The sequence below is a fragment of the Aedes albopictus genome, chromosome 1 (assembly GCF_035046485.1).
Source record: "Aedes albopictus strain Foshan chromosome 1, AalbF5, whole genome shotgun sequence".
NCBI classification, from domain to species: domain Eukaryota; kingdom Metazoa; phylum Arthropoda; class Insecta; order Diptera; family Culicidae; genus Aedes; species Aedes albopictus.
Window position 1 is genome coordinate 2,342,382 of NC_085136.1, and position 16,496 is coordinate 2,358,877.

At 40.3% G+C, this 16,496-nt stretch overlaps 1 protein-coding gene across 4 annotated transcripts in view; it reads left to right on the top strand.

The window, feature by feature from the left end:
• Nucleotides 1–16,496, top strand: part of LOC109406960 (homeotic protein antennapedia) — a 247,339-nt gene that overhangs the window by 95,501 nt on the left and 135,342 nt on the right. Inside the window, exon 1 of one of the 4 annotated variants that reach the window (XM_019679967.3) lies at nt 10,552–11,283. The exons of the other annotated variants lie outside the window; for them this stretch is intronic. The gene's annotated coding sequence lies outside the window, so the exon portion shown is untranslated. Of the gene's footprint in view, nt 1–10,551; nt 11,284–16,496 lie in introns of those variants that run through there. 4 annotated transcript variants of the gene reach the window in all.

The following is a 16,496-nucleotide window of genomic DNA, read 5'->3' on the forward strand; positions in this document are numbered from 1 at the left end:
TTCTTCAGTGATTCCTACAAAAGTTTAGTCTGGGATTCGTCCGACAATTACTCGGTATTTCTCCAGGAATTGCTTCTAGAGATTTCTCCCTGAACTCCTGAAAGATTCTCAGAAGGAACTACAGAAAGATTTTCAGAATAAACTCATGGACTATTTTAGAAAGAAAAAATTAATAAAGATTTCCATAAGGATCTACAGAAGGAACTCTTGGAGGAATCCCAAAAAGAACTTCTGGGGGATGCCTGACAAGGAACTCCTGGGTGATTTCTAAAATAAAGACTCTGGATATCTTCTGAAAAGAAGAAACTGAACCCTGAACCAACTCATGGATGATATCTAGCAGGGTATCCAGGAGAATTTCTAAATGAGACTCTGGAGGGATTCCAATAGAAGCTCTTGCATGAATCCAAGAAAAGAGATATGGATGAATTCTAGATCTCTAAAAGAACTCCTGCTAGAGTCCCAGTTGAAGCTCCTGGAGTTTGGACTAATCACAGAAGTACTGGAGATTTTTTTTTTGTCCTGTCCGTCTTTCGTGCACAGTTCCAGAAGCATTTCCTAAAATATGATATCAGGAACTCTTGGTAAAATTTCAGAAACATTTAAAAAAAAAACGGAATTTTTATAACCTTGAATGAATTGTAATTCCTGGTGGAATGCTGGATGCTATCTCCGTAGAAATTCCAGAAGTAAATTTACAAGAGAGACCTGGTTGATTCTTAGGAGGAACTCCTGAACAAATCTCAGGGGTCAGTAACTCTTTTAGTTGTCCAAACAAAAACTTATCATGGATTTACAAGAAATAACTAATCGGAATCGTACTAAAATACGCATTATTCTATATTGTTGTAATGATCTCTTGGTAATTTCTTTAGTATTTTCTGATAGTTTGCATGCAATGTTGGAATTTCGAGAACAGGAGAACAGAAATTTAGAACAAATGGTAAAATTTTCAAAACTTTCGTAAAAATGGTAAAAATTTAAAATTGGTAAAAATGTTCTAATTCTCAATTCTTACTATTGCAAGGGTAATATTCTAACTAACATTCAGTTCTCATTAAGCTGGCAACCCAACTCTGCCAACATCCGCCGTCACATTGATTTACTACTAGAATACATTGGAGCTCACTCGGCATTCCTCACTCTTCAGCTATGTAGGTAAGTATGAACTCCAAAACCCACCTATCACCCCCTTGGAGTGGCCGGCCCAACCAACGAACGACTGGCCCACCGAGAGCAGAAGTATGGATGAACGAAATAAAAATGCAATAAAATTAACATAACAACATTATTAATGATTTTAAATTGTTTAAAAATGTTTGTTTCTCCATGTCGTTTCGTCTTGAGACGCTCGTTTGCAGACTGTTTTGCGGCTGCATGAGTGTGCAGATTTCCCGCTCCGCACGCGGATTGGTGCACCAACGAAACCGGATGAGCCATGGGGGAGGGGCAGGAGTTGGTAGGAGCCGGTCTCTCTCGACTCGATTGCGCGACCTTTTGCTTGCATTGGTGCATCCAAAGTGCACGACGGCGCGCGGTTCGGCACAGCGGAGCAGGATCTGGGGAAAGACCGAAATGTAAAACAGACGATGAGACGATGGCTCCTCAGAATGATGAATGGAAAAGCAAATGTGAGGAATTAATTTGTTCATTGAGTTTTAATGATAAATAAGAGGAAAACGGCAAAAAGGTTTGGAAAATTTATAACCTGTGCCATTGGAAGGCAGGTAGTTTCTTCTTCTGTAGGTGTGATCTACGACCGTGAAAAAGATAAGATTGATTATGTGAGGGTGGTTGGTTTTGTCGACTGGATATTAAGACATGCATCACAAGGATAAATTCAGTTGTATAAATGCATAAGTCAGGGTGGTCTTTGAGACGAACGCTTATTATCCTGTCCTTGAATTCTGAGGTTGTTTGAAATATTCAATTTAAAAGCAAACCTCAAATACAATACTATATTCTGGAAACTATTATCTCACTGCGTTTTCTAAACTTTGCGACTTTTCCTATGCTTCTTTTTCTAGAATTTTTTTTTGTGATCTGCTTACCCATCCACATATAATCATTTTTGAAAACGCGAAAGCAACTAACTTTGCAGTGAGTTTAATATCCGCTTATTGAATATGATGGCTTTTCTCACACCATTATTCTTTTGCATGCTATGCTTGAGCGGGATATTACGGGGATGTAAAATTGGCTTCTTGTGCCGTTCCACAGAATGGAGCATTTTCACAACGGGTAATTCGCCTTTCGCCACTTCCACTTAGGCGCATACGAAAGTATTTTGAAGTAACGACCCGAGATTCGTTGAGTGATTAGGGTAGGAAATGTGAGTGTTGTTTGCTAAAATGTCTATTTTTTAAGATGTCTGAGTTACGAATATTTTCACGTAAAAAGTGGCACTGTGTAAGCATAAATGCTCAAATTATTCCAGGATTTCAATTTTCAAAATGAATAATCTAAAGTACACCAACTTGAGCGAAAGTGGACTAACAACAGCGCTGGTTGTGAATGCTTCTCCTTGCGAAATTTCCTTTTGGCGCGCCATGGAACGCCAAAAGGAAAACAGAAAGTTCAACATTTACAAAAACTGTCACCCGCTGTGTGCACTGTCACTTGCCAAAGACAACGATGGCTATGTTCCTGTCGCATCCCCACGCCGCCACCACCATCCGGCACCGGGCTTATGTATTTTCTGCGTTTGGGATTCTTTGTTTCCGCGTTCGTCCGACACACCGCTGCACCCTATCTTATCCTGCCGCCGCCCAGGGTCATGGCTTGAATACTTCTATTACATCAATTGCTGCTGCTTACGGAGAACGAAAAAAGGGGGAAAACAACTGGATCACCCCAAAACCTATCGCGGGGGGTCCCTAGGATACCGAAACGGTTGGATCGTTGTCAGTTGCAAGAAAAAAATAAAAGTAACGAACGAGGAAAGACACTGCAAAGCGAAAAGCTCTCAGGATAAGAAAGGCATCACCTCAATAAAGAAGCTACCTATGGCGAAAAAAAAAATTAAAGTTGAAAGACATGAGTTAGGTATTACAGCTCTCAACCTTCTACATCGGTTTAGTATCATTTCACCATTCTAGCACTACCACCATCAACATACGAGCGAAGATCCATTTCCGACCAAGATGGCTTATGGGGAAATTCCTCACCAGCTGCAAGTTTTCCAAAAGCCGAGAAGGGAGCAAAAAACGTAGGAAGAGAGCTGTCTAACAAAAGTGTCGGGTATTGGAAAATGAAAAGGATGTGTATCTCCCTCCTACCCAGCGGTCTCCGCGTCGCTGCTGCCGTCATGGTCGTGCGACGCTTCAGGCCTTCAGCTGAGTAGGATTCGTTGGTTGAAAACTTGTCAGCCGACAAACGAAGCAGCACAGAGAAAATAAAAGTTGTGAAATTCAAGAACAGCTGACACCATCAGAGTCGATTATTACACACTTTTTTGTTGTTTTATCGATCACACATTTGTGCATGCTTCACTGGGTTGAATATTTTATATCATTTTCAACATCACCATTATCAACATTTCAATGATAGGTAGTTCTAAATTGGGCTTGCCTGATGGAATAATTACGGCCCCACGAGAACACAGACTCAGCTTTAAAATATTTCCACAGGATTTCCACTGTCCCACCTCTTGCACAAATTTTGACATTTACAAGGAACCGGAGCTAAATAGACCTTACCCCTGCAAACCCTTCCGAAATTTCCGTTCATTACTGAACCAGTACTCCTATTTTGCATATTATGATTTATTCATGTACTGCTACTTTACATATATTCATCCTTATAACACCAACGAACGCACCAACTCATCACACTTGTACGAGGGTTTGAGTCGTTCGGGACTTTTCCAGGCCACTTAAAATCTCCACACAACTTTCCGCCTCCCCCTGCAGCAGCAGCGGCTCCGAAGAACATGACACTTGAAACGCTGACAAGGAGCTTGGCTGCTAGAGCAGCTAGACGAGGATGCTCGCTAAGAGAGGACAAAGTTTCAATGCTTCCAATGAAAGAAGTTTTCCTTACGAAAGAACACTTGCAAGCGGAAATTTTTCCTCGCCACTGAGCAGACATTTGGTATCCGAGTGGCAGGAGGTACCAATAGGAGATTGGGTGGTTTTGTACGTGATGCTGGATTCCGCGCCGAGTGTGTTCGATTGCTCGGGTTTTATATGGATTTCTGTGCATGTTCATAGAATGTATTAGAACCGTTTCTGATGCTCATTTGTGCTTTCAGCTGCATAGTCGTGAAAATTAGCCTTAAGTTTACGGTTACAATAGTTTAAAACTGAAGAGAAAAAAATCATTGAAGTGGTCGTTTTGTTTATCTAAGTTAATTGATGTTCGCGATTCACTATGCTTGCAAAAAACATGGTCATGAAACTTTTTGAAATCTACGCTTTGATATTAGAACAACCGTGTTTGTATCCCTTAATTGTGTATTGAAATGAACAAATTTCGTTGAATTCATGATCCAGCGTTGGTTTTAGAAATCAAAACTATAGCATGCTGTTTCTAATAACCTGAAGAAACTCATAGATATTGCTACACCTCATAGAAAGATTGTAAACTGTCCTGTATTTGCCATCAAATTTAGTTGTTATGCCTTTGCACTGTAAACCCTAAAAGGGATAGCTTCATGGCCACAGTTTAGTCACCTCGCTGAGTGTGTTCCATTAAAGACGAGCTCTGAAAGGCGCCTGGGGTCCAATGAACCCCAGGTATCCCTTTTAGGGTTAAACATCGAGTTACCAACATGCTTACCAATGAATTTAAGCCGCTATCAGGCATGATAAGAGATGGCGGGATTTGCAAAAGTGGCGACCTGGGGCCACAATGTTATGGGGTAACCGCTGCGCTGGTGCTAGGGGTTGTTTTTGCGAAAACTCCGTAGAGATTTTCTGGCAAAATCCCTGGACAATCTCTCGCTGGGAAGGTGTTGGTGGATTTTAAGCATAAAATATTTTAGCTCAACTGAAGAATGTCTGATAAGCTATTAAAACAACATTAGACAAATATACTAGGGTATGAGTACCCTTCTTCAGCATGTGCCTCTCTGTTCGTCCAACTCTAAAAATAGATGGATTAAGTACCGACCCTTTTTTGTTCTTTATGTTATAACACATGCCCACTGATAACAAAACTAATAAAAACAAAAAAAACAAAACAAATAGCGCTTAGTAGTTTTGTTTTCGATTGGTACATAATGGAAGCACTTAGTATAAGACGGGTTCCGTTTTCCTAGAATCAACATTTATCAAATGTTCATAGAGGAATTGCAAATGCATAGCGATATTTATAGCAAATGGAACAATGGAAACAATTGAACAAATTCAAGCAATAGTCCACAAAGAGTTCCTTATGAATTTTAGACTTAATTTTTAATCGCATGTTCTGCGGATTGTCTTCTCTCTCTCTCTTCTTGGCGTAACGTCCTCATTGGGACAAAGCCTGCATCTCAGCTTAGTGTTCTATGAGCACTTCCACAGTTATTAACTGAGAGCTTCCTCTGCCAATGACCATTTTGCATGTGTATATCGTGTGGCAGGCACGAAGATACTCTATGCCCAAGGAAGTCAAGGAAATTTCCTTTACGAAAAGATCCTGGACCGACCGGGAATCGAACCCGTCACCCTCAGCATGGTCATGCTGAATACCCGTGCGTTTACCGCCTCGGCTATATGGGCCCATACTGGCTTTATATTTAACTATAAGTGCCACAGATTTCAGCGGCGTTGAAGACAGATGCACAGGTACCTGCGAGACTCCGGTGCACCTTCGAGACGATCGGCATTCCCCAACGCCTATAGAGGTGCAGGACCAACCACGGCTCCGATGAAACCTCCTGCTGCTTTGGTTTGCATTACTCATGCCTTGGTCCGATTCGCACTCCTCTGGCTGCTCCGCATACTGCCAATGCTTCTCCCCTCTTCAACGTCCTGTTGGTTTAGGATCTCATGTTTCCGAGCGATAAATTGCCATCCTTGCTCCAGATTTTCCCGAAGTTCCTTCTCTTTCAAAGCACGTTCCTTCGCAATCTGCTCACGGTTCAGATCGTCCAACAACTGGTTCTTTTCTTCCAGACGGTGCAACTTACGATCCACCCTGACCTTCCGAGCGCTAGACGTGCTGGACAACCCGCTAACAACACTCGGTGTCCGCTACGTTGAGCCGGGAACTCCGCTCGGTAAACATACTATACAAACGTGGTCGTGGCACAAGAGTAATAGAACCATTCAGTCCTGGCACTCGACTCCTTATCATTAGCTGCGAAATCATCTCCGGTAAATTCTTGAGCTTTCTTGCGAATGGTATTTCCGGAGTTCTCTCAGCAGACACACTTTTTTCTGTTCGGGTGAGCCACTGCGACAAGTATTTAGGCCTTTTGTGGCATTACCCATATCCTTAGTATTTAGTGCATGTCGCACTACTCCATTGTCATTGAGAGGCAATGAAGCATCGATTTCTGTACAGTTCCTGTTTTGTTATCCCAGAGGTGCAAGAAATCGATTGCGATGAAAAGGTACCGTTATCATAGAGATTTAAATCCCAGTGAAAGAGCGTTTCTAATCAATCACAATCTATTTGAATTCTGAGAAAAGCAAAACGGTGGTACTGATAATTATCCATGCATCGGAACTCTAGCCCCATCCATGTCTTATTGCTACTAGTTTAGTCCCAGGATAACATAGAAAAACCCGGGACTTTAGGCTAGTTGCAAAACTCTGCCAAATTAGATAATTTATTCTGCAATAAGAATGCAAGTGAGTCCTTGGATTACCAAAACTTAACAGCCCTTGATATGTAAGTACGCCATTAGATACGTAAAGCATGTTTGTTTTCCTAACATCAAGTGTAGTCTTGGGTGGGCAAAGTCCGATTCTTTAACTTTCACATACCGCATGCTTCTTCAAAAGCTTCCGTTAATAAAGATGAAAAAAAAAAAAACAAAAGCTTCCATTATATATGAAGGACGTTGTAGTATCAGGCTTCATCTCAATCACTTGGAGTGTCAATGGATGGTGAGGTTCCATGAAATTTGGCCGCAATCAAATCAGTAAAGAGAGCCCAGTTTATTGATCGGGGATTCCTGAAACGTAAAGTTTGCGTTTATATGTTCAAAATAGATGTAGCGATGGTCAGATTCTTTACTAAACTACTAGAACTAAAAGTTTAGTTTAGTGCACTTTTACCCTCGGAGCAGGTGGTCCGTAGTGTTATTCTCAGCCAATTGAGACTACCGCTACCGACACTACACATCTACCTAGGCTGATCGGGAAAAGAAGTTAACATTGATGGTTAACTTCTAAACGAGCCCGTTCAGCCCGTAGCAGACACACTTCCCAGGTTTCGGTGGTAATAAGCTCAAGCCAAAATTAGTTTTATTTAAGAAAGGTTTCAGTTTTTAGTATTTTTGTTCTACTTACAATTTAGTCTCATTTTATGCTTTTTTTATCATTTGCAACAATTATTAAGAGTAAAGTATCCTTTAGTATCCTAAGATGCTTAACTATTATGATTTTTTTTTTTTCAAATATATTTTGATTAAAAAACAAATGATTCAACTAGTTGAAGGGAAAAATAGATCGAATAATAAAAAATAAAAAGGAATGACAAAGTGATAGGACAAAATGGCCATTTTGCTCCTATACTGAAAACTGTCTATGGAAAGAGTAATGTCAGAGCAAAAACTCTTTGTACCAGCTTGAGCATCACTTGAGTATCTGCGAAATACAGATATAACCATTTTCTCATCGGCACAATTGAACAGTTCAATGCAATAAACGTCACTCTCGTACTGACACAATGATATTAGGTTGTTTGGTGCATCTTATCGCAAGACAGAAATACATAAAACATGCTTCGGTTGTCAGTGGATGAAACAGGCGCTAAAAACAATACTATGCCAAATGAATAATGCATGGCTTTTCGACAAGATTTTGGTTAGCTTTTTTGTAGAGCGTGTGATAAATACGATCCAGCAGCAGAAGCTATCAAACAATCGTCATGTATCGTCTCATCGTCCCATCCTCCTCGTTTTGGCATTCGCTCCCGGCTTACATAGGCCTCGGAACGACACGTCTTTTGTTCACCAGACGCCAGCCAGGAACAAAAATCAATTACCTCGAACCACGAGCTTTCTGTCACCAAAGGTGCTCTGAGCGTAAACCAGCTCCTCGTCGTACTCGTCCTCGTCCATCCGGCCCGGCGTGTGTAAACATCCATCCGGTCCAATACCGTTAAAAGGATGAAACTTAAAAGATATGATTTATGGCGCTCCTCTCGCTGCTGACGCTGGTCCTCGGCGCGCTGCGCTGGATTGGATGGCCTGCCTGGTGAAATGAATAAAATAATAGAATATGGCAATGGCATTCCTGGTATGTTCCGTGGGTACCCACGGCTGCACGATTATTGGTTTCCAGTGAATTCAACAGAAAAGAACTTTAAGTAAAATACTAAAATGAATATTAATTACGGAAGAGAGAATAAGTGATGATGAAATAATCGAACTTATCATTTTGTAGATTTGGTCATTTACGTTTAAACCATTCTGATTTACCCAATCTATACACGTTATTTAGCAGTGTACACTTTTCAATAGACTTTTACAGGGCGCGTCCTTAGAATACGTGTGCACTCTCCTATGAAACTATATAAATATCATGACGTATAGTTCGTTCCACTCGTAGCCTGTACTTGCATTGATTGATATGATACAATCTCGTCATCTGTGGATTTACTGTGACGTCTTCTATCCAAACGATGACCTGAGTACATAACTAGAGCTGTGTACCATTCTTATTCCTTAGAAAATCGATATATCTCTTATCTTGAATTGCTTCGAAGTCCCACCAAAAAAATATATTCTGACACTAAATTGATTTCCGAAATAACTTCTTAGGGTTCCACTGCCAATTCTATGCGCTGTTCAGAACTTCAGATGTTCTATACAGCGCACTAGCTTCCATTAGCCCATGTATTTCAACCATAATCCGAAACTTCTCTCATTTCCGGAAAGTTTTTCACGTGGATAGCTCATATTAAATGCACATCATTTGGGATTTTACTGACAATGAACACGGTACACGGCGTCAAAATCTCAATAATTGGTAATGAAATATTTTCTAGGTTTCCAATTATGAACCAAGTACTAATCATTTAAAAAACTCCGAGGTACATCCAAGTTCGATATTAATTTTGAGATCGTGCGGTATGGGTTCATCTGTTGGATGTTGAAGGCAAGTAAGTATAAAACAAGCAATAGTCCACCATAGGGAGATTTTCCGAAGTTTTTACCGTTGGTGTTGGTAAATCACACACATTCTAAATCATCTCTGGGCAAAGTCGTAATGCCATCTCGTTTCGCTGCTACATAGCCTACCAAGGTACCTACGCTCTTCCTGTCAACAGCATAAATTCGTGAAGCGAGGAGGGGGACGCGCTGGGGGCCCAGCCAGAAAAAAAATGCTGTATGTGCGCAGCATCCGTAATTCATTGTTTTCGTTAACAACATCATCAACATTTTCGACCAACCAGAAGGCTATGTGTTGGTGCATCGGATCACGACTGAGGCACCACGGCGCGGCGGGTGGTGCGACTGTGGTGGAGCATTTGGAAAAGGATATCCATGACGCCGGATCCAAGTTTCCAGAGAGCTTACTCATCGAACTTGCTATAAGCGGTGTTGAAGGAAATGAACATTTCTGCTCTCAGGAAGACGCTATCAGAAAATCATCATCAGGACCTTCACCGAGGAATGGTCGATGCTCAGCGCTTTTCCTTGCACTATGGGAGTGAGCTCGGCTGAAGCCATGCTGAGATGCTGGCGAGAGAGACTTCCGCCGAGAAGTGCCTCTCGCAGAATCCAGGATTTATGGTTTGTTATTGTTCCCGTCTCTCTCTGGATTGCAGGCCAGACCGGAGTTTCGCAGACGCTCTAAATCATTTTCGGTGTAACTGCGAGTGGATCGTCGTCTCGTGGTGATAAATTTTGTCGATCCGAATTTGAGCGACATACGAGGGAGGAGAGCCATGAGAAAATTGCCTTTCACTTTTTTTTGCCGCTGTACCACACCATATGCAGGTTTGGAAATGGCTGGGGAGGGAAAATGCTGTTCAATGCTGGCCATATCTCGCAGCGTGATAACAGGTTTCTCGTTGCTTCGTTCGTTTGAAGTCTACGTCTCTGGCTTATTTGTTGCCGTGAATGAGTCCTTTCTCTAGTGTTAGTTTCCTATTCTTGCTTCTCTAGAAATTTTCGCTGCCTTTAACCGGGAAAATCAGTTAAAACAATGGTTTGCTAGCAGTGAGCTATGATGCAGGATCGTTGGGATTTCCCCGTTACTGCTCAGAGTTCCTAGAAGCCCTGTGATTTTGTCTCTTTCTCGTGCGCTAGAGAAGGGTCTAGGGCCACGAGGGAGTTTGGAATGCGAAAAAGCATGTAAAGAAGCTACATGATACAACAATATTCAGCATTTTTGGAGCCAAGTGGAACGAGAGTAAACGTTCAGTGAAAGGACCTAGGACGGTGACGCGACGTGGGAAAAGCCCTGAGGAAAAACAGGCATCGCTTTTCTCATCTCCATCATTCTTCGATGTCGTTCTTTTCGGGACGGGTGGAAAATCGGCGCTCTCTGTTGGTTCGGATAGCGTTTCGTGCAGAAAAATTTGGATTCTTTTTCCGAAAATGTAGACTTTTAATCAAGTGCGGCGGAACATAAATCGGAAATTTATTGCGGGACGTTTCATCATTAGAAGGCTTTCGATTTTTTTGAGTTTGCTTCTTGTTTTGTTTCCATGCTTTTTAAAGTGTAGTGATATTTTAGGTTGTCTAAATGAGAAGCTTTAAATTATGTTTCATCTAACTTCATTCCCTGAAACTTTTGGTGCAAAGTTCTTCCAAGTTAATGATACTAGTGAATGTGAATCATTTATTTATCACTGAGTGGTTGTTCATCAAGCAAATGGAGCAGATTGTGTTGCTAAGCAAGTTCATCCCAACGGTTTCAAGAAACAAAGAAATACTGACAAAACTTTCAAAAGCGCCGATATCAACGAAAATAACTCCTATAAGGCAGCGAAATGAAGAAACTAAAAACTTGTCCGCTGATCAAACTAAAAAACTCAGGTGATTGTAGAAGAATGTTACACTTCCGCTGTAGTGACAAAACCGTGAACAAAAACAATAGCTCGTACCAACCGATTGTGAGACATTTCACGTTTCAACAGCAATTCATCATCAGTTCAACCCCAGTAGCGAAGAACAAGGTAACTAAAGCAAAGGGAAATTATGCTAAAATATTCCGGTTTGTTGATGGGAGCGTCGGTGAAGTGAGCAGAAAGTGTGCGATAATTAACTGGGCACTCGCACTTAACGGGGTCCAGATGGCGAAGGAAATGGATAACGCAATCAGTTTGATCTTGTTGAACAAAGTGAGCTGAGGGTGATACCAGAAACGATCAGTGCGTTTTTTCTTGACTGAAATTCTGCATACAGAAGATTAGCAGTATGACCGCTCTCCGAGAAAAAAATAATTCAAGTTTCATTATTGGTATCACTTTCTGTCGCCTACTTTACGTTCACTAGTTGTCTAGCTTCCAATAAAGTTAATTATTTTGTTGTGCATTATTTGCTGGTGATTTTCGAATGACGAAATGTTATAAGAGACTGAACTGTACTTCGCAATCATCATTTCATTGTGCAATTTGTCTTGTATTGGCACCCCATTAGACTTAAATCGAGTGATATACATGTTCAATGTTAAAGGTCAATGCTGTCGGTGTTCAAACAGTTCAAAGTTCGCCGTGAAGCGTGAAATACACTGATCTTTGACCTCCGTCTTTGAGTAATATGTGGCATTGTGTTCACATACGAGTATGGTTCACCTGCAACCCAAACAGATGGCACAAATAAACCAGATCTTATAATATATTATATCTTATAATAAGGCCGTCAAAAGAATCACGTTCTTCTCTCACTTACTTTTCGAATTTCAGAATTTATTTCTTTAGTAGTTTTTGGACCGTTTGGAGTAGTGATCCTTAGGGCAGTTTATTTACTTATCCTCTTATCGGTTCAAATTTCAAGCAGGGCCCATATAGCTACAGCAGTAGAAGTATAGGTATTCAGCATAACCAAGCCGGTGAAGACGGGTTCGACTCCCGGTCGATCTAGGAACTTTTATAAGATTTCCTTGAGCATAGAGTATCTTCGTGCCTGACACACGATATACACATGCAAAATAATCATTGGTAGTAGAAGCTCTCAGTTAAAAACTATGGAAATGCTCTTCCTGAAAGGCAGGCTTTGTCCTAGTGGGGACGTTACGCCAAGAAAAGGAGAGTAAAGAAGAGGAAATCATGCAATCTGCTATATCTAAATCTTCTAATTAGAAGGCACAGAATGTTGCTCATTGACAAATTGAGAGATAAAATTTGTGAAATAAAATCGCATCTTGGTAGGGTTCGAACCCTCGACTCCGTATTTGGAAGACCAGCGCTTTCACCATCTAAGCCACAGAACAAGTAACGATTTGCGGAAATCTCAAATGGTAGCATTTTTATGGGATGTTAGGTTCGGCTACAATTTTATGACAATTAAATGTAAGATTTACTTTTACCATTTCTACTATTTCTACAACTCTTTTATCTACATACTTGGGATCAACATAAGCGGGGTCATTTCGACTGCTACAATGTACAGAGCCTGAGAATCAACTTCTTATTAAAAAAAAAATACTAGCATCGATAGCTCCAATTGCTTCCATTCTACTCGTCAACGGTATAATGAAGACATCATGATACTGTTGCTGTTGTTTCTTACCGTTTTATGCGGAGTCCATTTGGTATTGCCGTGGTTCGTCATGAAGCATATGCCCAGAGGAGGGCTAGTATCAATCGACGATTTGTGTCACAATGAAGAAAGTGTCGTTAGCGATGCGGCAGGGAATAGCTATCCACTTTCAAAGCGAACGTGCGATATCCTAGACCGAATTCAAGATGGCGATTGTTTTATGAAGCTGTAATTATTTGAAGTAAGAATTTGAATGTGTGTCGAACTCCATTCTCAAAATGACTCTCAAAAAATGTAAATTGGATGATAACACAAAAGTTCGGCTTATTGGACGAAATGAAATTTATCTTAGCCTTTCTCCAGTTTCCAAAAACACATATTCATTGGAGGTTTAACACTTTGTGAACGACACTTTTGAGAAACTTTGCTGCACAAATAGAGATGAGATACAAAGCAAAACCTGACCTAAAATGGTCAATATATTTCTTGTGAAATTTCTAACGATTCGAAATCTGCTAATATCTTACATTCTTATTTTCTGAATCACGAGGAAAGCAATAAATCCTGGAATTATTCCTAAAATCGTGAAATATTAAAAAGGACGCAGATCACACTTTTTCCAAAATGTCTGCTTAAGGCGAAACAGGATATAGGGTGACGGCGGGTTTGTTCTCTTCGTCATGAAAATCCCCTGTGTCCCCTGTCTGGGATTCCATTTGAGAACTTCTCCTCAGGGGTTCCTACAGAGATCCCTCCGAGAATTCCTTCCGAATTTCCTTCTTAGATTCCACCAAAAGTTCCTTCTAAGGTTTCCCTGGGAGTTTTTTTTTTCTTAAGGTTGTTCTAAAAGTTTATCCATGATTTCCTTCAGAAGTTCTTTCAGGGTTTTCTTCTCCTCTCTTCCACCAGCAGTTTCTTCGGACATCTCGTCAGAGATTTTAACCGGAATTTCTTTTGAGGTTAAATCAGAACTTCTCTTTGGGTTTCCTGAAGACTTCCTTCAGAAATTCACTTAGGTATTCATTCCGCGATCGCTGCAGATACCCCTCTGGCATTCTTTCGAAACCCCTCCAAGAGTTTCTTCTGGGACTACCCCAGGAAGTCTTTTTTGGATTCCATCAGGAATTTCTTTCTGGATTCTTCTGGGATTCTTCGAAAATTTGTTGGATTTATCTAGGATTTTTTTCCCGGAACTCCTCTTGGAACTTTTTCCGGCATCCCTCCATTCGGTCCTTCCTGGACTCCTTCAGGATCTCTTAGAATTCCACGAGGAATCTCTTTTCGGATTAGACCCATAGTTCCTTCTGGAATTCCTCCAGGATTTTTTTTCTTAAATTTCACCAGGAGTTCTATCTGGATATATACCGGGATTCCCGAAATGTTATTTTCACAATTCCGCCAGAAACTCGTTCCGGGATTCCTTCAAAAAAAATCTTCTGTGGTTTCTTCAGAAACTGAACCAGGAGTTCCTTGTGGGAATCCAGAAATAGCTCCTTCTGAGATTCTTCTGGAAGTTTCTTTAGGGATTTTTTTCTGAGATTCCTCCAAATCATTTTGGAATGTTTTCAGAAGTTTTTTTTTTCTGGGATTCCCAGTAGGAATTTCTGTGGAAATGTGATCCTTTTCCTGTCGGGGAAACCTATAATGAATACCATGAGAAATTCCCCACAAAGCTGCTAGAGGAGCTCCTTAAAAAATAATTTGAGGAATTCTAAGAGGAATTAGAAACTATAGAGGAACTCCTGGAATAAGGCCACAATATCAAAAATTTGGAAATTTTTTCCTCTGCAACCTAAGCGGCGTGCAGTGCTCCATAGCAAGCTGCAAACTTTTGTTCAGGCATTTGAACGAAATTGATTTTTGTTAGCACACGTATTATTCTTTACGCAGGAATTCAAAACCATTTTCTCAGATATATTTGTTGCGTCCGATAGCTGCATGTATTATGAAAGGAACAAGGCATTAAGTCCATTATTTGTTATTCACATTAATGTAAATGAAAAAAAAATTATGCGATATATATTTGTTTGATTTACTGGATAATGATACTTAATGCAAATATTTTTTTATTCATTACGAAATACTTTTTTTAATAGGCTTTGTAGAAAGCTACAAAGCATATCATAAACCCCTATCCCCCCCCCCCTATCGTCACACTTCGTCACAAAGCCGCAAACACCCCCTCCCCCCTAAAAAGCTACGTCATTTATGGACGCCCCCTTATGAGTTTTACAAGAATTCTTCTTAAAATTTCTGGAAAATTTTCCAGGATTACCTCCGGAGACACTTCTTGAAATACGTTTGTGAATTCTTTGAATATTTGTCAAACAAATTCGGGATGTTTACACAAAGAAGATTCTCACAAGATTCCTTAGAATGATATTGTGAAGAATTTCTCGAAAGATTCCTCTAAGTATCCTTTCAAAATGCATCCCTGTCCAGGGATTTCTTTGAAAATTTCTCCAGGGATTCATTCAGAGACCTTGTTTTTTCATGAATTACCCCAGGAATTTTCCATGGCACTTCTTCAGATATTTCTCAAAAAAATTCTTAAAAAATTGAAACAAGTGAACGGGTTCCCTCAGAAATTCTTCCGAAATTCCTTCTGGAATTTTATAGGAAATGCCTTCAAGAATTGCTGCATAAGGTCACTCTTGTATTCTTTCTTGTATTTCTTTTAGGATTCAGAACGAATTTCTCCTGTAATTTTTCTTTGGGATTTCTGGGAAAATCCTTCTCGAAATTTCTCGAGAAATTTTTCAAGGAATTTCTCCAAAATTTCTCCAGAAATTCCTTGAAACGTTTTTTTTTTTTTTCAAAAGATGTAATTCCGAGAGAATATTTTTTACAAAAATTCACAATTCCTTTTAGAAATTCCTCCTTTAGAAATTCAGATGTTTAACCAGAAATTACTGCTTGAATTGCTCATAAGGTTTCGTCATGTATTACTCCATTTACCCAGGGATTTTCTCTGGAATTGATTTTGACATTCCTCTAGATATTCTCTAAAGATTCAAAAGATTTTTCTGGAAATTCCTTCAAGGGCTTCTCCAATAGTTCCATAAGGTATTTCTCAAGGTATTACTGTGGATTTATTCGGACCTTCCTTCAAGGGTTATTTAAAAAAAATCTCTCAACAGCTCCTGCGAAAATGGCTCTGGAATCCATTCCTTAGCATTTTTTATGGAATTTCTCGAGAAATTTTTCTATGAATACCTGAAGAGGACACTCTAGTTATCCAAGTAATATTTCAAAGATTCCTCGAAAAAATCTTTTGTTTAGTTGTATGTAGTTACAGATAGGGCCCATATAGCCGAGGCGGTAAACGCACGGGTATTCAGCATGACCATGCTGAGGGTGACGGGTTCGATTCCCGGTTGGTCCAGGATCTTTTCGTAAATGAAATTTCCTTGACTTCCTTGGGCATAGAGTATCTTCGTGCCTGCCACACGATATACGCATGCAAAATGGTCATTGGCAGAGGAAGCTCTCAGTTAATAACTGTGGAAGTGCTCATTGAACACTAAGCTGAGAAGCAGGCTTTGTCCCAATGAGGACGTTACGCCAAGAAGAGAGAGAGAGTTTCAGATCCTGCAGGATCTTCTTCAGCAATTTTGTTGTATTAATCCCTTCAGAAATTGTATATGAATTTTTCTGATGATTCCTTCAAAGGTTTCCTCAGGAATTC